The sequence below is a fragment of the Bos indicus genome, chromosome 14 (assembly GCF_029378745.1).
Source record: "Bos indicus isolate NIAB-ARS_2022 breed Sahiwal x Tharparkar chromosome 14, NIAB-ARS_B.indTharparkar_mat_pri_1.0, whole genome shotgun sequence".
Taxonomy (NCBI): Eukaryota; Metazoa; Chordata; class Mammalia; order Artiodactyla; family Bovidae; genus Bos; species Bos indicus.
Genome location: NC_091773.1, coordinates 72,634,360 through 72,658,732, shown reverse-complemented (window position 1 = coordinate 72,658,732; position 24,373 = coordinate 72,634,360). Strand labels below are relative to the sequence as shown.

Here is a 24,373-nt window from a genome sequence, read left to right as displayed (position 1 = left end):
CTCAACATTCAGAAAACTAAGATCATGGCATCTGGTCCCATCACTTCATGGCAAATAGATGGAGAAACAGTGGAAACAGTGGCAGATTTTATTTTGGGGGGCTCCAAAATCACTGCAGATGGTGACTGCAGTCATGAAATTAAAAGACGCTTACTCCTTGGAAGAAAAGTTATAACCAACCTAGACAGCATATTAAAAAGCAGAGAAATTACTTTGTCAACAAAGGTCCATCTAGTCAAGGCTATGGCTTTTCCAGTAGTCATGTATGGATGTGAGAGTTGGACTATAAAGAAAGCTGAGGGCCCAAGAATTGATGCTTTTGAACTGTGGTGTTGGAGAAGACTCTTGAGAGTTCCTTGGACTACAAGGGATCCAACCAGTCCATCCTAGAGGAAATCAGTCCTGAGTGTTCTTTGGAAGGACTGATGTTGAAGCTGAAACTCCAATACTTTGCTCACCTGAGGTGAAGAGCTGACTCATTTGAAAAGAGTCTGATGCTGGGAAACATTGAAGGCAGGAGAAGGGGACGACAGAGGATGAGATGGTTGGATGGCATCACCGACTCAATGGACATGAGTTTGAGTGAACTCCAGGAGTTGGTGAGGGACGGGGAGGCCTGGGGTGGTGCAGTCCATGGAGTCGCAAAGAGTCAGACATGACTAAGCAACTGAACTGAACTGAATATATACATAGTTCCATCAAAACAATAATTAAAAGTCGAAAAGCCCATCAAAGCCAAGACTGTAAAACAGAAATAGGAAAAATACTAAAGAAATATAATTGACCTATAACCAAAAAAGTTTCACCTCACTAGTATTTTTATTATTATTATAACAATATACTCTTTTAATTAATAGAGTTATAAATTTTTTCAAATGATAATATAGTATTAATTATAGTACAAACTGGCATTTTAATATACTTTTGCAAAATGATACCAATTTTCCTATAGGACAATTAGGCAATATGTATCAACTGTCTCTAAATTATACATAACCTTTAATATTCCACTGCCACTCTTTAAAAATTACCCTAAGTAAATAATATTACGTGTACAAAGACATTTATAATGAAGAAGATTGGAAATAACCTAGTTGTCCAAGAATGTTCATTTGGCAATTCAAATTCTATCAGAACCATACAGTACAACATAATGACATGTATATTTACATGGAAAGATATTACAAAGATATATGTTGTATAAGATCCCATTTAAAACACACATACACACAACTATTTTAAGACAGTTATAGATGGATAGGTGTGTCTGTGTGCATAGGTAAAAGCTGGAAGGATGTGCATACAAAGGGTCTATATCTGAATACTAAGAGTGGCTATCCATTAAATCAGAGGTTCACACTGGGGCGGAACTTTCAAATACAGTGTCCAATAGTCATGTTATACAAAGTCTTTTTCTTTCGATTTTTGTATGTGTGTGTGTGTTTTAACACTGTATTTAAACAATTCTAAGAGCCCTCTATTCTTTCTTTATATCATCTCTAAAACTGGTTAAGTACTTTAAAACCATGGAATCAAAGCATTCTGTCAGCACTTTTTTCTGGGAGATTTGTAAATTACCACATGCCTTAAAATTAATTTAGATACACTATAGCATATCTAGATTTTTCTAGGAGTGGAACTAAATGCAAAAATAATTAAGGGAAGAACATACAATTCATTCTATTTGGAACTCTACCGAGGTTGTTCAACTTTAGCTTGAAGAGCAAAAAACTGGTTTTGAAGACAACCAGAAGGGGAGGGGCGGAGAAGGCAAAGGCACCCCACTCCAGTACTCTTGCCTGGAAAATCCCATGGGCGGAGGAGCCTGGTGGGCTGAAGTCCATGGGGTCGCTAAGAGTTGGACACAACTGAGCGACTTCACTTTCACTTTTCACTTTCATGCACTGGAGAAGGAAATGGCAACCCACTCCAGTGTTCTTGCCTGGAGAATCCCAGGGATGGGGAGCCTGGTGGGCTGCTGTCCATGGGGTCGCACAGACTCCAACACAACTGAAGCGACTTAGCAGCAGCAGCAGAAGGGGAGGGGAAGGGGATGTTCCAGGAGGTAGGGTTCTCAGCAAAGGAAAACCCTCGAACGTATCACAAAGGTAGACAAAAGAGCCTCATTCACCTCAGTATCCCAATTATCCGGCAGTACTTAGCACCAATGTTTAGTGAGTAAAGGGATAAACACTCTTTTAGTAACCAAAAGTCCACACACAGTATAGACAGAAAGGAAAAGACCTACAGATCACGTGGCAAGGGAGAATTCAGAGGTATAGTAGCATACCATGAAAGTAAAATCCCCAAATAAATGATCAAACTCTTTATAAAGTGTTCAAGGAGCACCACACAACATAACAAAACCCTCCCATGGAGAAGGCAATGGCACCCCACTCCACTACTCTTGTCTGGAAAATCCCATGGACAGAGGAGCCTGGTAGGCTGCAGTCCATGGGTCGAGAAGAGTCGGACATGACTTCACTTCACTTTTCACTTTCATGCATTGGAGAAGGAAATAGCAACCCACTCCAGTATTCTTGCCTGGAGAATCCCAGGGATGGGGGAGCCTGGTAGGCTGCTGTCTGTGGGGTCATACAGAGTCGGACACAACTGAAGCGACTTAGCAGCAGCAAAGCAGTTTCAGTAAGCTGTCTAGCGTCCGTCAGGCAGTTCAGTCGCTCAGTCGTGTCCAACTCTGCTGCCCCATGGACTACAGCACGCCAGGCTTCCCTGTCCTTCACCATCTCCGGGAGCTTACTCAAACTCATGTCCATTGAGTCGGTGATGCCATCAACATCTCGTCCCTTGTCGTCCCCTTCGATTAAATCTTTCTCAGCATCAGGGTCTTTTCTATTGAGTCCACCCTTCTCATCACGTTGCCAGAGTATTGGAGCTTCGGCTTCAGGGTCAGTCCTTCCAATGAATATTCAGGGTTGATTTCCTTTAAGATTGACTGGTTTGATCTCCATGCAGTCCAAGAGATTCTCAAGAGTCTTCTTCAACACCACAGTTTGAAAGCATCAGTTCTTCAGCACTCAGCCTTCTATATGGTCCAATTTTCACATCTATACATGACTACTGGAAAAACAACAGCTTTGACTATATGAATATGTTGGCAAAGTGATGTCTCTGCTTTTTAATATGTTGTCTAGGCTTTTCATAGTTTTTCTTCCAAGGAGCAAGCATCTTTTAATTTCATGGCTTCAGTCACCGTCTGCAGTGATTTTGGAGCCCAAGAAAATAAAATCTTTCCCTGTTTCCATTTTTTCCCCATCTATTTGTCATGAAGTGATGGGACTGGATGCCATGATCTTAAATTTTTTGAATGTTGAATTTAGAGAAGGGTTCCCAAAGACAATTTTGGACTGCCTGTGAATTATATTAGTAAATTCTTTACATACAATAATTCCACACCACAGTGGAAATGAAAGTATGTGTTTAAATGGACATTTCTGACTTAATACAGTCAATATATTAAAACATCAGTTCAATAAATTCTACACAATTGGGTTAATTTCACATTTACCATTTCTTAATAGATTCTGCCTCAGTTAATATTTTGCATAATATAATTTTTCATGGGGGCCCATGACCTTATTTAAATTAATACAGTAATTCAGAGAAGGTACCCTAATTAATTAATTGCTAATAAATATTCCCTAAGGACAGAAGCTCAAGTTCTTTTTACCAAAGAAATAACTTCATGTATATAGTCAAATGTCTAAGTAAGTTTATTTTCCCTTATCTCAAGATACTTTAAAAACAAGCATATATTTTAATCTCAGGAAGACCACTGGGGAACCCAGAATTATAAAATTCTGTCTAACTACAGTCTGAATGACACATTTTACAATATACACCACCTTAAGTTTCAGGGACACGTCTCAAGTAGACACATAAATAAATTTCAAGTTCATAAGTCCTTAATGTAGCATCATCTGTACATACACTTTAAATGTGGGTAAATATATTATTAAATTAAGATGACAATCTTAATTCCCATCCATTTACTAGGAATCATTTATATTTCATATAGCACTAGAGATGTCTTCTCTGAGCTTAAGAAGAATTACAATGGGGGGAAATCAAACCAAACATTGATAGACAATGGCAAAGAGTATTCCATGTACAAATGAAAAATGTTGCTTGCTGGGGATCTATTAGATCATTTTCAAAGACACAACCTTCTTGACACTGTCAGATAAATTAATCACAAAAGTAATAAATGTCTGAATACAAAGGAAGCTGTTCTCATTCAAGGTTCACCACATTATTATGAACTTCTTACTAACAGTAACTCGAATTAGGATATATCCAAAATCACCCATGTAATAAGATCACTATTGCTACTTCCTTAAAAAGCCAAGGAGTAGAATTTTTGACAGAAGTGCACTGACACAGAATGTTGTCACTCCTTGAGCAGCAGCAAGAAAATAGGAAGATGCTGGGAAACCTGATTTGAGGGGTCAAACCAGTGCTTATTTTTCTATGCCTTTCCTTTCTCGAAAGCACTGCCCAGGAAACCTAATATAATAAACTATTTCACATACTCTTCATGTTCTCTCTCTGAGAAACAATAATTTACTTGTACAAGCTTAGATTTGCAAGGAAATACTCGCTTTTGCCCTGGGAGATCATGTTTTAGGTTTACTTGGCCTGACTCTAGGCGAAATTACAAAGTCAGCAAAGTTTATTTTCCATGTCTCCCCATTCTCCTTGGTTTTTCTTCCATGCAGTACCTCCCACTATTTCTCACCCACAGGAAATCTGGAACTCTGATCCCACCCTTGAGCTAAAGATAGTAGACTATGACACCCACATAGGCCCAGCGTATAGAGCTGGAGATCTGTCCCAACTGTCTACTTCTGGGACTAAAGTTGCAGTAATCATATAATGGTGGTGATTACGAACAGTGACTTTGCACACACTCATATACACACACACTTTTCCTCATTTTTGTGAACCAGAATTACCTGAGATGAGGGGGCGGGGGAAGGGTAGAGGAAATACAGAAAGAAACACCATGCAATTGAGTGTAGGGAATTTATCTTGTTCTGCCTCACCCTGAACACATTACTGGCTGCTCAGTAACAACTTCATGTGCAGGGAATCTCCTTTTTTCTTTTTTAATTAATTCATTTTTTTAATTGAAGGATAATTGCTTTACAGAATTTTGTTGGATATTCTTCCAGGTAATATCCTTTAACAAACAAACATGGTCCTTCTCTACTTTGACTTGAAGGATAAACTGTTACAGGTCTTATACAGGGCTGTCAGGAACCAAGGAAGTATCAGTGGGAAGGACAGGACAGTATCCTATATGTTCTAGGCAGTTATCTACTGGAGGATATACTCCAATGTCTGTGAGTATCTGTTTATGAACACAACTATGAATCGAATGAATTATGAATCTGTTTATGAATGCTATGCTGAGTCACTTCAGTTGTGTCCGACTCTGTGCGACCCCATAGACAGCAGCCCACCAGGCTCCGCCATCCCTCGGATTCTCCAGGCAAGAACACTGGAGTGGGTTGCCATTTCCTTCTCCAATGCATGAAAGCGAAAAGTGAAAGTGAAGTCGCTCAGTCGTGTCCGACTCTTTGCGACCCCATGGACTGCAGCCCACCAGGCTCCCCCGTCCATGGGATTTTCCGGGCAAGAGTACTGGAGTGGGGTGCCATTGCCTTCTCCGTGTTTATGAATAGAAAGTTACTATTTCCCTTCTCCCTCTACAAATGGTCGGCTCATTTTTACCTTTTCTATTTCAACATCAGTGTCACCTCCTCAGTGTATCAATCTTTCCCTGGCCATCCAATCTCAAGCAGGTTGTTTTGTCCCTTTGCTCCCGTCACAAAACTTGGAAAACTCAAAATTCTTTTACATCCTTTCCCTTGGAGCTTAGGGAGCGTCCCCCCCCCACCCCCGCAGAATCCCAACCCAGCACCGTGTACTCCACAAGATCTGCTAAAACAAAATTCTAAAGACAGAATTCTAACTTTCAAAGAGGCAACAACAGAATGTGAACTAGTTATAAAACCAGTAACAAAAGAAGTGGGGAGGTGTCATGAACCAAAAAGACAAAGGGAGGGTTAATAACCATGAGTTCAGGCTAAGGTCAAGGTTAGATGGGCGGTGTGATAGAGCAAAGAGGAAAGGCTGAACAGGACAGAGAAAAGGAAGAAACAAACAAATTCCAGATTAAATGAGCCCAAGCACGTCCAGCCTGCTAGGGCCCCAGACAAGATGAGGCAAGAAAGACAGAGTAAAAAATGAGGGTGCATTACTTAATCTTGAAGACATCATTTGACTTGCCTCAATCCTCCAGCCAAAGTCTGATAACTTCATGTCCTATTTAAGCAAATAAACTGAGGTTATCAAGCATCAGTTCAGTTCAGTCGCTCAGTCGTGTCCGACTCTTTGTGACCCCATGGACTGCAGCATGCCAGACCTCCCTGTCCATCACCAACTCCCAGAGTCCACCCAAACCCATGTCCACTGAATTGGTGATGCCATCCAACCATCTTATTCTCTGTCGTCCCCTTCTCCTCCTGCCTTCAATCTTTCCCAGCATCAGGGTCTTTTCCAATGAGTCAGTTCTTCACATCAGGTGGCCAAAATATTGAAGTTTCAGCTTCAGCATCAGTCCTTCCAATGAAATTCAGGACTGATTTCCTTTAGGATGAACTGGTTGGATCTCCTGGCAGTCCAAGGCACTCTCAGGCATAAAGCCCTTTAAATCTCAACCTCAGAACTTCTGCTTATCTTCACCTGAGTCTTAAGTCTCAGAAGAGGCAGCTTCCGTCTCTGAAGGCTTCACTCTACCAGTCATTCCACTGTCTCCTCAACTGTCTCTCTCTAGTCTTTCTTTCCTAGAACCTGGGCAGGCTCAGATCCCCCACTCCAAGAACAAACAAACCCCTTTCTCCATGAAGATGGTGTTCCCTCCATCCTCCCACCGACAGCTTCTGAAGGGAAACCTCAGTGGCTCCATCTATGTCATCTCTTTGATCCACTTTGCAACTCAACACAAACATGCTCCAACAAAGGGACAGAGGTTTACTGGCAAGGATTTTCTTCTAGATGGCCATATCCGAAAGGTCATGTTGGCCCCTCTCAATTAACTACCGGACCCTCTGCAGCATTGCACACTGCCGACCACTCCCTCTGTGAAAGTCTTCGCCTCCTGATTTTAATGAGACCCAACTTGCAGACACCCTGGAGGTCACTGGTGTTCTTTTCAAGGCTTTCTTCTCTTCACACTGCACATTTTCCTCCTGAGTGAGTCATTCCAAAGGTTTTAGCTATCACCACTGGTTTCAAATCAAGACATCCAGTGTACACATCTTTACTCAGCAAACCTATGATTTAGCTCCTCGTGGAATATCTCAGCAGTCATTTAACAGATAAACCTGAAAGTTAAAGCTTCAAAGTGAAGTCACTGTCCTCTCTTGATGAATTTTTCACCATTCTGATTGATGGCAACCCATTGCCCAAATAAGAATTCTGAGTCATCCTCGATAACGACGACTACTCCCCAGTCCTGGCTCCACATCCAGCACACTAGAGCCCTTTGGTTCTCTCTAGTTAGTACCGCTAAAGCCTGCTGCTCCCAGCCTCCTCTGCTTCCTCACTGATTCTACAGCCAGTCATCACCCTGTCTCACCAAGCGGACTGCAGATTTCATCTTCTTCAATTCACCTTTGATGTCAGCATCCAACCCAACAATACAGTCCTTCTGCTTAAAAGCATCTAGTTACTTTCTTTCCGCCACTCCAACCTACAAGACAAATATCTACTTCTGATACTTTCTCCTGCTGTCAGCGCTAGCCATGCTGGTTCATGCCTTAGTATTCCTGTTTGAGGTTCTTTCCTGTTTTTAAAATGTCATCTGGCAACAAGAAGCTTGTGATCCTTCAAGGCACAGAGAAAATGCCACCTCTTCCATGAAGGCTTTCCTCTTTGCCCTTGTTCCACATTCAGATTAGAGACAGTTGACCACTCCCTTCTCTAGTCTCTAATTTGCATATATTTATTACAGAACTTAGCATCATCCATTACAGTTATTGTGCTTGCAAGTCTGTGTCCATATGTGTATACTCTGCCCACAGGCACATACATTTCTTAGAAGGCTCAGCCTACATCCTATTGATTATTACCCCAGCATTCTGCAGAGAGCCCAGTAAGTACATGCTTAGAAACTGGTTCTGAATAAATATTTGCTGGCAAACTGCTGTAAGTAAAAAACACTAGGATTCTGGACCACAAAGTAAAGAAAGTTATCAAGTTTAAAAAAAAGGAAAACAAAGAAGGGTGAGAAAGAAAATAGCATTTGTTGTACATTAGACCCTGCCCTGAACCAACTGGGAGTTAAGAGGTCTGGCTCTCTGCACTCCAAAGCCCTCTGCTCCATCCTGTGTCATAACACAACACACATCTTATTGTAAATAGCTCTGTGGGTTTCTGTGATGAAATATCACTACTATTATAAATACTATCAAAATATCTTAATAGCAATTATATTTACTGAGCATTTACCAAGTGTCAGATACCTTTTTAATGCTTTACTCATTTTAACTCATTTAATCTTCACAATAGGCCAGTGCTTGGGTGTTTTAGTATTACCATTTTACAGATGGAAAACTGAGCCTTAAAAAGATTCATCTATTTGCCCACTGTCCTGTAGCTAGTAAACAGGGTTCAGAGGCAAGGGGTGTGATTTCAGGGTCTATGCTTTTAACTAGTATATAGCCCAAATACACAAACGGGCTTCCCAGGTGGCTCAAGTGATAAAGAATCCACCTGTCAATGCAGGACACACAGGTTCAATCCCTGGGTTGGGAAGATCTCCTGGAGAAGGAAATGGCAACCCACTCTCGTATTCTTGTCTGGAGAATTCCATGGATGGAGAAGCCTGGTGGGCTACAGTCCACTGCGGCTGCGAAGAGTCGGACACGACTCAGCGATTGAGCACACACATGCAATACACAGATCAAGGCCAGCAGGGTTCTAGGAAGGCATGGGACATGTCTGGCTGATTTATTGCTTGACACATAGTAAATGCTCAGTAAATACTTGCTGGCCAACTGGCTGGATGAATAAAAGATTGTTTAGAACTTTGAGCCCAATGTGCATTTTTTCCTGTAAGATACAGGTGATGTTCTTTAAGGTTTCTTTGAGCTGTAAAAATTCTATGGTTTCGGCACACACAAAGGGAAGGCGCCCGCTGCCTGTGCTATGGTGATGACACGCTGGGCAGAGTGCAGACAGGTAACTGGGAGCGTGGGCTGGATGGAAACTAGGGCTTGAATGGAAACCTAGATGCACCTCCTAACTGGGCAAACTCCTCGATCTTTGAATCTTTATTTCTTCACCTTAAGATTTTTGGTGATCCTACCAACTGCCTCAATAGGTGACTTTGAGGATTAAATGAGTAAATATGAAAGAGAAGCACTTATGCAATGCCTAGAACATATTCAAACACTAAATAAGTGGCAGCTATTAACTGCAATACTCAGAACCAGAGACCGACTGGTGCACTCACATGAAGGGAAAAGATGAGCACCTGCTGCTGAAACAAACACAGAATTCTCATGGGAAGACTATGCCCTATTTATTTTACTGTCTAAGGCTACACCCTCGGATTTAGCATGTGAGTTACAAACAGAAGATTTAGCAAACAATTATATTTCCATTCAAATTGTGAGTTCTGTCTTATTCCTTTCTCCTCGTGTCCCTAACTATTCACATCCAGAGAATTCTCTCATATCACAATCTCTCTCATTTCTCATTTTTCTTTCACTAGAAGACATATTTCTTAAGTGTCATAAAAAACGAAAAGTGAGTACAGAGGACTGTTATTGAGGAAGAATTTTAATCCACACAAATTTCTCAGATCTGTTTGCTAGCTTATCTGATTAGAGCATCCCACCTCTTCTTTCCCAGAAAGTTTCCTTAAAAAGTTAAATTTATTCAATTGAAAATAATTTTAAGAAAATTGACATCCATTATCCAAGAGTAAATAAAATATCCTCAAAAATCTCCAAACCAAGTTTGTGAAATCCTTTCCTAAAAAAGAAACACTTGAGTCTGTTTCCTCTCTGAGCCCCAGCATTAGCAAGTAAGGAAAATCTACTAAAAGAAAAAAACAAAGAAACAAAAAACTGGGTTCCAGCAGGCTGTCATAAAACTGTAAGAAACAGTATCATCTCATAAAATTGAATAAACACATAATAAAACTGTTAAGTGAAATAAAATAAAAAGCAGCATAACTGTATTTTTTTACAGTAGCAGACATATAAGATACTGTATTAAAGACATATTTGAAATTTTTCAGTCATATTTTCTTTAGAATTTGGGGGAAATGATACTAAAAATTATAATATCTTCAGTTGAATTTATCCCCAAATTCCTAAATTCTTTATCAGCTAATGCTTAACTTAACAGACAGATAAGAACTGTCAGTTCTTACTATCCATGATAACAGGAGTCAGGAATGGCATAAATAAATAAATGAGAACTCAAGACAAAGCTTATAGTAAATAACATAGTTTCTCTGCCTGCTCTCCAAAATGCTCATGAGCCCAAATTAACTAACTTTAATTTTATGTTTTATCACTGCTCTTGCCCATTCTCTTGTGCAGAAATTAATTAGCAGCGATAGGGACAAAAGAGAAGCAGTGGGATAGAAAGGTCAAAATCAATTTACTCTGAATAAACAGGCTGGAACTGATGGAAGGCTGAATTCATATTTTGTGAATGAGAAAACCAACGTGAGTTCTACAAGATCTCACAGAAAGGCAGCTGGGAAGAAGTCAAGGCCACACCAGGAGCAGCAACCATGAAAGCAAGGGCTGAACGGGACCAAGAGGGGGTGAGTCAGGGTCCTGATCCCTCTTTTCAAGAGACGATGAAATGAGGACTGTGCAGAGGTGGTCCGAGTAACCAGCAAACTCATGTGCCCTGAAAGGACCCCACTGTAGTTCCTGTACCCACGTCTGCAGGCTCTGGATACATCCCATGAGGTTGAGACAGAGGACGTATCATTACCACCCTCATATCATCACTACTACTACTTGAGCAGTCACTTACTGGGCAGGAGTGGATGGGCGCAACGAATGCTGGAAACCCTTTCGTGATTTCGTTTAATACTCAAGGGAACCAGACGAGCAAAACCAAAGCACACAGGACGAGCAGAGCAGGTGGGGAAACACACCCAGTTTGGTTTGACTGCAAAACCCAAGCTCTTCAGCACTGTGCTTACCCTCCACCCAGAAGCCACGTTGGTTCAAGCAAAGATACTCAAGAGTCAATGAATTTCACAGTAAGGAAACTACACGGGATACAAGCAACAGGAAGTAGGGAAACGTGGGGCCTAGATAGGGTATTCATAATTATGAGATGTAAGCAGAGCTCTGGTGATAACTAAAGGAAACAGAAATGCTATTTCAAAAACATGAAAAATAAAGGTATAAAATACAAATGAAAGAATATAAAAGTTAACTTCAAAACTGGACTGTATGCCTAGTCACAGCAAACCATAATACAATTTCGAAGCTTTGATAACACATTAATTCAGTATTTTCCATTTTCTCAAAATTGTCTACACTTTGTAAGTCACATACAATTTAAGTTTTTTCACTTCAATTTGTATCTCAGGACTTAACTCCTAACCCAAGCTACACTCCCACATTTACAACTATCTGCAAAATGGCTTCTTATTATTAAAGAATCTCAAACTCAACAGATAAGTAAGAGCACTTTTTTTCACAAAACCACTTCTTCTTCCTGACTTTCTTATTTCCACCATGGCATGGCCTTCCTGCCAGTAACCCAGACTCAAAAATGCCAGCAGCATTCTTGATTCCATCCCTTCCCTTTCTCCCAAATAACAACAGACATTCAATGAACTCCTACTCCATAGAGTCTAACTCCTTGGTGCATTTAAATTCTTTCCATGATGATCTGGGCCCTCACTGACTCTTGCAATTTCTTCCCATAATCTCCACTTTCCTGCCTCTCAATCTCCATGGCAACCACTATTTCAACTTCACAGCCCCTGTTAGAGAGACTTCAACTTCCTTCAGTGCTAGGACTATGTCCTCTCTCTGATCCCCCTGCAGTGCTCTGCACAAGTCCCTCCCAGAGTTACCAGCTAAGCAGCTAAAGACTTTTTATATCAAAACGAATCCTCTCTAAACGTGCAGGCACTGAAATTCAGTTACACTTCAAGATGACGCCTATGAAGCAACTACAACTCAGCAACTTTAAGAGGGGCAACAACCTCATGGAAGTCAGAAATTTTAAGTGGGTCCAAGGAAATTATTCAGAAAATTAAACTAACGTTATTGCCACACAGCAAGTTTTTTGTCCGTGGCTTGTCATATCTCAGATGACACAAATATCTCATCAATACCTTATTTCTATTCATGTATCATTCCAGATTGTCTCTGCCTTCATAAAAGGAAGAAATCAGATTTACTGCACAGTTGACTTTTCATATGCTAATAGATGTTGCCAGGGTAATTCATACTTGTGTAACTCATTTCTAGGATGCCATGACCTCAACGTGGGCACTACTAATTTTTTTTTTTTAAAAAAAAAGAAGAAAGCAAATAAGAAAATAAAAAAGAAGAAAGGAATTCCCTGGTGGCCAGTGGTTAGGACTCTACACTTTCGCTACCAATGACACAGGTTCGATCCCTGGTCAGGGAACCAAGATATCACATGTTGTGTAATGTGGCCAAAAATTAAAAAAAAAAAAAAAATTTTTAAAGAGAAATGTGGAAGGAGATTCAAAATCACAGCTTATAATAAGGGGAGTGTGTGTGCTTAGTCACTCAGTCGTGTTCGATTCTTTGTGACCCTTCAGATTGTAGCCCACCAGGTTACACTGTCCATGGGACTTTTCAGGCAAGAATACTGGAGTGGGTTGCCATTCTCTCCTCCACGGGATCTTCTCAACCCAGGGATCGAACCCACATCTCCTGCGTCTCCTGCATTGCAGGTAGATTCTTTACCCACCGAGCCATCAAGGAAGCTTATAATAAGAGGAACAAATAATTTCCCTTTATACAAATACATTTTTGAAACAAAGATTTTTAATATTATTCCTGCTCCACTGTGCATTTACCTTTGGCAAATGCCTGTCCGTCAGCACGTCATTCCCAAAATGGGTTTAAAAGTACTAGAGGACAGTGGTTAGGACGCAAAGAAGGCAGAACATGCAGCCTTGACTAGCACTCTGTAGAGCGGGGCTTAGATTTAGGCAATCACCTTGTAATACAAAGAACAGGAAACCAAACTGGATTGAATATCAAGGATAGCAAAATAATCTCTATGATGCATACACAGAATAATCAATAATAGGAATATCCATGAAACTCACTGAGGACCTCAGATTGAGACATTATTATGTTATGGCATCGTGCAGAAGTGCTGGGCAGAGGTCACCTGGGGTGGGTGCCCAACGAGTCAGACAGAAGTCTTCAACGGCCTAAAGAAATAATGGTATCCCCTTCACTCTCCCGGCCACCTCTCTGAGTCCCACGTCCCAGGGCTCATCCATGCCCACCCAGATCCAACCAAGCCAAAGTAGCCTCCTTGCTCTCCCTGAAATGACCCAGGTCACACTCCAGCCTTTCCACCTCTCTGCCTTTCTGCTGCCCCCTCATGCTACTGCTGCTGCTAAGTCACTTCAGTTGTGTCCGACTCTGTGCGACCCCACAGATGGCAGCCAATCAGGCTCCTCCATCCCTGGGATTCTCCAGGTAAGAATATTGGAATGGGTTGCCATTTTCTTCTCCAATACATGAAAGTGAAAAGTGAAAGTGAAGTCGCTCAGTCATGTCCAACTCTTCACGACCCCATGGACTGTAGCCCACCATGCTCCTCCGTCCATGGGATTCTCCAGGCAAGAGTACTGGAGTGGGGTGCCATCGCCTTCTCCATTGCCCCCTCATACAGCCACGTAAAATCTCTGTTCAAAAGTCCATTTCAAAGAGGCCCATTTCAAACACCCAAATTAAAACGGAAAGCTAACAGTCCTAAGAATCTTTTTTATCCTGTCCGATTTTCCCCATAATTATCACCCTTGAACATACTACAGAATTCACCTGTGTTTTATGTTTATCATTTATTGCCTACTCTTGTCCGCTGACCCCCCACACCTACCTCACATACACTGGACTGTAGGTTCCACGAGGGTACGGAACTGAACCTGCTTTATTCACGGACTCTTCCCCAGTGGCTAGAAAACAGTGCAGCAGATATTAAGAGCTCAATGGATACTTGCAGCACGGCCGATTAAATGAATGCATCAATCACAGAACTGTTATAATGAGTTACAGGGTATTTGTATGAAACACTGATCACCCATATTAGGTACAAAAAACACTGTGCTAGGCTCCTATGGGTAAAACAGAAAAAACAGACAAGCGTTCTTGACTTCAAACAATTTGTTCCAAAACTGCCTCAGCGGTTATACTAGGGCAAAGGATGCCACACCCATGTTATCTAGTCACACACTTCCTCCAACATCTGCTACACACCTGCCTGTATGCAGAAGTTTACAACAGAACAGAAACAGGGCAAGGGTCAGTATGTGTTTGGTTATGTCTGTTGCTAAATGTTTAGCTCACCAAGTGAACCAGCTCAACTGATACCTTTTTAATAAACAAGTAACTTGAAATGCAAACATTTACAATTAATTATAACATATTGATTGCTTAAATGAAACATTCAATATATCTTTTTTTGGATCTTTAAGAAATTCTGATTTTGTCAAAAACATATAAGGTGCCCTTGAATGACGCCAAGGGCCTGCCCTTCCTTCATTCTTAAACTTGGGGGAAAGTGTAGTAAATCCTTATTAAGAGACTGTCTCTGCAACATGACTTTAGCATGACTAAAGCTTGTTCTGAGTCAAATGCCTAGAAATACCAGAGGCTCTGTAAAGTATGTTGTGGAAGAAGAGAAGGAGGGAGGGAGGAAGAAAGAGAAAGACAGACGGACCCACAGACAGAAGAAAGCACAGATATGACACCCAGCCTGGTCTATTGAGAGTGAAATGCTCATTTTACCCAAGGAGACAGTGTGGAATATCTTTAAATATGCTTTAGAAAAACAAGGTTTTTTTTTTTTTTTTTGTCTTCTCTGCAGATATTTTTTTTTCTTTCTTTTTTTTTTAAATTTTATTTTATTTTTAAACTTTACATAATTGTGTTAGTTTTGCCAAACATCAAAATGAATCCGCCACAGGTATACATGTGCTCCCCCTCCTGAACCCTCCTCCCTCCTCCCTCCCCATACCATCCCTCCAGGTCGTCCCAGTGCACCAGCCCCAAGCATCCAGTATCGTGCATCGAACCTGGACTGGCATCTCGTTTCATACATGATATTTTACATGTTTCAATGCCATTCTCCCAAATCTTCCCACCCTCTCCCTCTCCCACAGAGTCCATAAGACTGTTCCATACATCAGCGTCACTTTTGCTGTCTCGTACACAGGGTTATTGTTATCATCTTTCTAAATTCCATATATATGCGTTAGTATACTGTATTGGTGTTTTTCCTTCTGGCTTACTTCACTCTGTATAATAGGCTCCTGTTTCATCCACCTCATTAGAACTGATTCAAATGTATTCTTTTTAATGGCTGAGTAATACTCCATTGTGTATATGTACCACAGCTTTCTTAGCCATTCATCTGCTGATGGACATCTAGGTTGCTTCCATGTCCTGGCTATTATAAACAGTGCTGCGATGAACATTGGGGTACACGTGTCTCTTTCCCTTCTGGTTTCCTCAGTGTGTATGCCCAGCAGTGGGATTGCTGGATCATAAGGCAGTTCTATTTCCAGTTTTTTAAGGAATCTCCACACTGTGCTCCATAGTGGCTGTACTAGTTTGCATTCCCACCAACAGTGTAAGAGGGTTCCCTTTCCTCCACACCCTCTCCAACATTTATTATTTGTAGACTTTTGGATCGCAGCCATTCTGACTGGTGTGAAATGGTACCTCATAGTGGTCTTGATTTGCATTTCTCTGATAATGAGTGATGTTGAGCATCTTTTCATGTGTTTGTTAGCCATCTGTATGTCTTCTTTGGAGAAATGTCTGTTTAGTTCTTTGGCCCATTTTTTGATTGGGTCATTTATTTTTCTGGAGTTGAGCTGGAGGAGTTGCTTGTATATTTTTGAGATTAGTTGTTTGTCAGTTGCTTCATTTGCTATTATTTTCTCCCATTCTGAAGGCTGTCTTTTCACCTTGCTGATAGTTTCCTTTGATGTGCAGAAGCTTTTAAGGTTAATTAGGTCCCATTTGTTTATTTTTGCTTTTATTTCCGATATTCTGGGAGGTGGGTCATAGAGGATCCTGCTGTTATGTATGTCAGAGAGTGTTTTGCCTATGTTCTCCTCTAGGAGTTTTATAGTTTCTGGTCTTACGTTTAGATCTTTAATCCATTTTGAGTTTATTTTTGTGTATGGTGTTAGAAAGTGTTCTAGTTTCTTCTTTTACAAGTGGTTGACCAGTTTTCCCAGCACCACTTGTTAAAGAGATTGTCTTTAATCCATTGTATAGAAAAACAAGTTTTGAGGTGCGCTGTTTCCATTAGAAATAAACTACATGTGATAGAAACTGGTCAAAAACAAAGGCCACCCTTGCGAAGTAAATGGAAATAATCACAAACTGGGTGATTATCCCATTACCCAAGATAATGCTCTTAGTCCACAAAAGAGACATTCAGGAGTATCGTTTGTGAAATTGTATCTTGTAAGCCAAACAAACTGAAAGGAGGGGCATGGGACCCAGGTCAGAGCGGACGCTGCCCCACGCAGCTTCTGCGTGTCGGGCTCCTGGCTGCTAGACCCAACACTTGATAATGTGTCCGCCTATCTCACCTGACCAGCCAGCTTTTCTTTGTCCTCTCTTTCTGGAGGAAAACAATCACCACGCGAGTATCTGTATTCATGGCATCCTCCAGAGCGGAAGGAGGATGCGCATGGGGTGCTGAACAGACAATATTCCGGATGGCCTACACGGTTTCTGTAAGGCTATTTCTCAGTGAGGAAACGATCCCCTCTGAATTTTCCTGGAGGCGTGCAGACCCCATCACTTTTGAAAGATGCAGCTGTTAAGAATGCAACTGGGGCTTAAGGAAGGAAAAGGATCTGTCTTAGGAGCCAACAGCCAGCTGCCTCCTTCAGAACTGTGATTCCACCTCCCGAAACTTCTTCAGTTCTTCTACCTTCCCTCCTTCCTTCTCACACTCCAACCAGAACACAGCAGCAATACTTGTGACTCCTCTCACACAACATGCAGCTGTCAACAGCTCTGTACAGTTCTGTCGGACATCAAAAAACATTCCAAGAATCTGGTTAAGTGCTGACGAAACTTGCCTGAATTACCACGCTACCTCCCCCTCCACATTCCTTACGCATTATTTGTTTTCCTGATGTTGGGTGGAGGAGGATGGATAGTTAAAAAAAAAAAAAAAAATCTACAGATTGAGGAGTGGAGAATCTCTAGCCAGAAATACATATATAATTGCAAAAGTGGGTAGCAAGTTTAAAGAATAACTCAACTAATCTATATATCTGATAAAATTATACCCAAGACAACGGTAACTTGGAACTCTCTGTAGACATTCAGCCATAAGCAACATCTTGTTACCCCCAACCCCACAATTTCTTCTGCAGAAAGTTTGAAAATCTTAACACTGCCTCACAGGCTAAATGAAAATTGTCACAGAATTGCTTCTTGCGATTAAGTTTTTCATGCATGCAAAAACTATGGAGCTCCTGATTTTCACCATTTGTGTGCACTAGAAATTCCTTTCAAAAGGTTTATATCTAACAACTATGCAGTTAATAAACCGTTACTGCTTTATGAATTAAAACTCTTTTTATAATATCCTTGATATAACCACCATTTTCTCTCCAGAATGCAATTTGATTTCCTCATGTTAAAATTTCTCAAAAAAAAAAAAAAAAGGAGAGACAAGAGAGATAAGAGTGTTACCTATAAAACTTTTTTAAATTAAAAAAAAAAAAAAATCCCAGGTTGTTCCATGGGTATGGACTTTGCCACAGAATTCCTTGAGTTTCCTTCCGTACATGATTCTAGACCAACAGGGACAGACCACAGATGCTGCGCATCGCCACCCTGGCAACATGTTAACAGTGTTTTATTAAGAAGATAACAGTACCAGAAAAGGATTCCCAACAAGATGATGCCAACTGTTTCAATATTCCTCGAAACCATCCCAAGTGTTTTATTATGATCTGTGTGTGTCAATGGTAGAGCAGGCTCCTCTTAAGAACGAGGCCCTATGCTGGTTCTTTTAAATGAATTACCTCACTTAATTTTCACATTAATACCATGATTTTAGATGCTAGCTTTCCCTTTCAACAGATGAGAAGACATGAGCTAAAAAAGGCTAAGAAGCTGCTCAGAGTCAAACATCAAGGTCAGAATCCAAGAAATGTTTCTTCTGATTCTAAAATTCATGCTAATTGCAATGCTACAAAGTGCCTCAATGGACTTAACGGCGCATCTCACTCCTCTGATAGTTGTTTAGTGCCTCAGAACATGACACGTAGCAGCTCAATTTACCCTTTTAAAAGGTACTATTAAGTCACTTTTGATGGCTTCTGACACATTAAGAATAAAATTCCAACGCCTAGCAATGGACTAACCCCTGAACTTGGCTCAATCTACCTTTGAAAATGCCAATCATATTTTAACCCAGGACTTTTGGACTTTCTCTTCCTCTGCCACTAACTCTTCAGATCCTTCAGGTCTCTGTGCAAAAATGTTACCTCCTTAAAGGTGCCTTCCTTGACAATCCAATCTAAATAAGTGCCCCATTCACCTGCCCTGCAGCTAGCATGGATATTCATTGTGCTTATCCATAACTTGGGGCTTCCCTGAGAGCTCAGGTGGTAAAGAATCCACCTGCAATGCAGAAGAAAGAAAGAAAGAAAGTGGAATCACTCAGTTGTGTCAGACTCTTTGTGATCCCATGGACACCAGGCTCTTCCATCCATGGGATTTTCTAGGCAAGAGTACTGGAGTGGGTTGCCATTTCCTTCTCCAGGGAATCTTCCTGACCCAGGGATCGAACCCAGGTCTCCCGCATTGTAGACAGATGCTTTACCGTCTGAGCCACCAGGGCAGGAGACCCCGGTTCAATTCCTGGGTCAGGAAGATCCACTGGAGAAGGGATAGGCTACCCACTCCAGTATTCTTGGGCTTCCCTTGTGGCTCAGCTGGTAAAGAATCTGCCTGCAATGCAGAAGACCTGGGTTCTATCCCTGGGTTGGGAAGATACCCTGGAAAAGGGAAAGGCTACCAACTCCAGTACTCTGGCCTGGAGAATTCCATGGACTGTATAGACTATGGGATCGCAAAGAGTCGGACACGACTGAGCGACTTTCACTTTCATCCATAACTTTTTGTCTCCTTGTGTAGTCCAGAGAAAATGCCCATTTGTTTTATCATGAAGGTCCCAGTGAATGGAAATCAAGGTAATTTGTTTGTTTTAAACGATGTACTTTAAAAATAATACTCAAGAAATGATAAACAATGCCTTGGATCAGAGTCTTGGTTCCTAATAGCATATTTGGATGCCCACACATTACAGCTAAATTGAATGAGATAGTGAAGCGACATTATCTTGGAGATGTTATCTGTTTCTTTGTTGACTGTTTGCCTCTTACCAACTAAAATACAAAGGCTCCAAGAGGAAAGACCCACTAGTCTTACTCAGTACCTACAACAGTGTCACACCCACAGTGTGAGCTCAGTAGATATTTTTTAAGTGAATGACCAAACTCTAGGTGCCATGGAGACACATCCATAATTATACACAGGCCTGACCCTTGAAAGTGTTCCGTCTACAAGGGGACAGCTACACAATTTCACAAGGCAACTGCTTTAAGTGCCATAAGTGAAATAATAATGAAATATTATGTGGTTTCAAAACAGAAAGGATTAAAAGTCATAAAACCTAATATTAATAACTACTTATAAATTCATCAAGAAAAAAGGGAGGAAGATAAATTAATGAGGGAATAGGAGAGACCATGAACACAAACGCTCTCTCTCTCTCCCTCACTCACTCATGTTATTCCTTCGCGCGGAAATGCTCGGTTAAGTCACGGCTTGGAAGATATAAACATCATTGAAATTCAAAAACAGTTCTGAAGAGAGGATATCTCAATTGGTATGCAAGGGATGTTTCCTCCCCCTGAATACATTATGAACTTGCAGCATGCTAATATGCCATGCTATCATAAGCACCAGATGGGACAGTAGGCAGTACATGTCCCATCAAACCTCAAGAAGATGTATTAATGTTCATGCTCTTTAAAAAAAAAAAAAAATCCTTTGCCAGTGTCCCTAGACTTCCACATTTCTTAGCATTCAGTTACTTTCTCTCAAAGCACAGTCCTCCAGGGCTGCTCCTCTTCACCAGATGGTGTCAGGAATCATTTCAATCTATTTTATCACAGGAGGCAAAGGCCACGAAGCGTGTCAGACTGCGCTTACTGAAGGCGCACCATGCAGAAAAGAGAACAGCAGCAGATACAGGAGATGCAAGAAACAAATCCTTTCCAGGCACTACTGATGGAACGTTCATAACCCCACGGACCCCTTACTTACATTCAACACAGAAAAATAAAATGCTGTGACATATCTAAACTTTCTAGATGACTAATATTATTGTGAAATTGAGGTCTGCCTAAATAGTCTCTAAAGATGACCAAGCTAAACTCACAAAATTCTGAACGATCAGAAGCTGGCCTCAAAACAAGGCAAGGGCATCACAAATGGTACCTGAGTGCAATGAAATAGATGCATGTCTTTACAAGTAACTATCAGAACAAATAAACATCCCAGAACTGGCTTGAAACGCACCTTCTCTTTTAACTATCTCATTCAATTCAGGTGTAATGTGTGGGCATCCAAATACTCTATTAGAAACCCAAGGCTCTGAACAAATACGTTCTTTGTTATTTCTTGGGCATTGTTTTTAAAGTACATCATTTAAAACAAATAAATTACCTTGATTTCCATTCATTGGGACTTTCATGATAAAAAACAAATGGGTATTTTCTCTGGACTATCCAAGAAGACAAAAAGTTATGATTTACAAATGTCTAATTTGAATATGCTTCAGAATCCTCTGAGAGCTTGTTCAAACAGATTGCTGGGCTACCTCAGAGTTCCTGATTAAGTTTGCAGAGGGACAGAAAATGGGTATTCCCAATAAGTTCCTGGGTGATAATGATATTGCTGGTCCATGAAACCCACTTTAAGAACCACTTCATTACATCATTCTATACCACATTTTCAAAGTGCCCCAAAGACCCCTGGAAAGTCTGTAATCCATGCAGAGTATCAGCAATATCCGTGTAAAAACAGGCACTCAGTGGATAAGCTACAATGATCTTCTATAAATTTTTAAAGGCACAAATTCAGAGGCATAAAATATGTGTTAAATTAGCAAGAATATTCTTCCAAAGTGATAGTATCTGAGACTCAAACCTGCCCTCCTATCCCTTTCAAAGGATTCAATGTATATTTAGAAACAAATATAAGAGGGCAAAGATATTTAAAGAAAGCTCCACTATTATAGAAGTTACATGTTTTTTAAAAAATTATGTATCAAGCACTGCATGAATTATTTTAGTAATCTCTCTGGAGTCTTTATGATAAATCTTATCAGACTATTCAACCACTACTCATCTGAGATTATTGGCAGAAGAAACTGCTGATAGAATTTACCATGCAACCGAAAAGGTGAAAATATTTCTTAATATTTGTCTTTTGTTAGGCCTCCCAGGGTCGAGAAGATCCCCTGGAGTAGGAAATGACAACCCACACTCCTGTATTCTTGCCTGAAAATTCCATGGACAGAGAAGCCTGGTGAGCTGCAATCCATGGGGTCGCAACTGAGCAACTCAGCTCACAGAATCCTACTCATTATGTCTCCTGGATCCCTGACGGCTTACACCCATCCTCCCAAACTGCAGGCAAGTACCCAGGTAGAGGAAGCACTAATTTCCCCAAATATTACAACTGTCAAAAGCCCTGGACTTTGTTTCTAATTTCAGTAATTATGTCAGAGAGTGCTTAAGTGCTATATATTGTATCATACTTTTAGTAAATATGATCATGATAAATTATCAGATTTATAACACATGCAATTTTAACTAATATGCAGCTAGCTGCCAAGAAAGTTATATATGGCCAAAAAAATTAATTTATTATCTTTCCATAGTTCAAAGAAAATGCCTTATTGATTATTAAATACCATTTACCAAAAATTTTTATAAGATTTACTTAATTTCCTCCCCCCCATATTTAACATGCTTTGTTCATTCTTTCTTTCCTTTAAGATCCCTGTGAATCCCAGTCCACCTCTCATCCTCACTTATTCATTAAGCAAACATTTGCTGATTCCTTACTCTCTGTCTCCTACCTCATGGGTAGCCTGGAATGGAATTTTTAGAACTATGAAATCAAGATCTTAAAGCAAATGGCAGCTTTATCAATAAGAGCTGATGACACTTAAGATGTCTATTATTTTAAACAGTGAAGAGTCTGTATCCTGGAATACATAAAAGGTTAGAATTCAGCTCTCTGAGCAATGTCTCCCGCTAAGAGAAATGAAAATCAGTCAGGAAGAAAAGTCTCAGAGACACCTAAAATGACTCCACAAATTAAAACTGCCACTAGTTAACATCTGGGGGAACACAAAACAGAACAAGATGGGCTTTCCACATTTTCACCTAAGCATTCACTTCACCATTCTAAGTTTGGTTATATGGTTTTCAAGCTAGCCAGTTACTGGAATGGGTGGACTTGTGGGCACAGGAACAGAGAGAGGGTAGGCAGAAGGGAGAGAAAATTCTACCAACTATAGACAAAACTCACAAGCACAACACCCTAGAGTCCTTCTGTGTGACTGAAAAACTCTCCCCTATGTTTTAAGTCCAGAGAGTATCACTGACTTTAATCATTACCGCTTATATGTAAAAGTTCTGTACTCTGCTTTTCAAGGAGACACAGCACGCAAACAATCATAATCACTACCACCATACTGCAAAACGAAAGTCAGCAAAGCAGAATCCTTGCTTCTCAGACAAGGAAAGTGACGCTCAGACAGAGAGTGAAACGACTTGCTTGTTGCTGGTGATACCACGAAGTGGAAGAAGTCTGACTCACACTCAGCCATGGACATTCCCCATGTCCTGTGCTCTCTGGCCTCATAAACACAACATATTAATTGTTTATAGTATAAACTCAAGTCATAAAGCAAAAGATACAGCACGTCCAGCACAAACGGATAAAGAACACAGCTGAAAGCTAAAAGACCAGGGCCACTCAAAATAATTGACCAACAGGCATAGAAAATTTAAACAAGTAAACAGAAGCAACTTTGGGGCTTAAAGAGACACCCTTCTGCTCTCTGGGAAACACTAAAAAATGGTTTGATTCTCCAAGTTTTAGGAAAAGGTGTATTAACATCACACTGATATGCTTTACCCACAGAACATATGAAGCAAAATGTACCAAAGTACCAAAGGCTTTATCCCCAGAATGTATGAGTAAAATGTAGATAAAAATGAAAAATAAGTAGAAAGACATTCTTCACCTGGGAAATTATGTTACTTGCCCAAAACAACAGGGAATAAGTAGCAGATTCAGAGATTTTAACTAGTTCTCCAGACTCTGAAAGGAGTGCATTAAAAACGGAAAAAAAAAAAAAAAGGTAATAAGATGTGCTAAAAGTTGGTACCAAAGGAGGGGGGGGGGGGGGGAAACACCCAGAAAGATATTCCTCCATGTAGCAAATAGTTAAATAACTTTTTTTTTTTCCAGCAAAGTTCTTTAGAAAGACTCCTAAATTGTACAAAAACTTGAAAAATCTGTGAAACCCTGATCACATCTATATATACCTTTTTTTTTTTTTTGATATTTCATAACCAGCAAGCTTCCCTGGTGGCTGAGATGCTAAAGAATCAGCCGGCAATGCGGGAGACCTGGGTTCGATCCCTGGGTTGGGATGATGCCCTGGAGGGGAGCATGGCAACTCTGATATTCTTGCCTGGAGAATCCACATGGACTGAGGAGCCTGGGAGGGCTACAGTCCATGGGGTCTCAAAGAGTTGAATATGACTGAGTGACTAAGCACAGCACACATGAGCAAATACTGGTATACAAGAGAATGCTTGGGTAATTAACAAGTGAGGTTTTACCTTTGGTTTCTATTATTCTATATTCTATAAACCAATGATTAAGAACACTGCAGAAAGACTGGAAGAAAATAAAGTGCTTTCTATGGACAAAAAAAAAAATCTTCA

General features: G+C 40.6%; 1 protein-coding gene across 9 annotated transcripts in view; it reads right to left on the bottom strand.

Moving 5' to 3' along the window:
* Positions 1-24,373, bottom strand: part of RUNX1T1 (RUNX1 partner transcriptional co-repressor 1) — a 155,606-nt gene that overhangs the window by 84,441 nt on the left and 46,792 nt on the right. The window contains exon 1 of one of the 9 annotated variants that reach the window (XM_019973806.2): positions 14,173-15,253. The exons of the other annotated variants lie outside the window; for them this stretch is intronic. The gene's annotated coding sequence lies outside the window, so the exon portion shown is untranslated. Of the gene's footprint in view, positions 1-14,172; positions 15,254-24,373 lie in introns of those variants that run through there. 9 annotated transcript variants of the gene reach the window in all.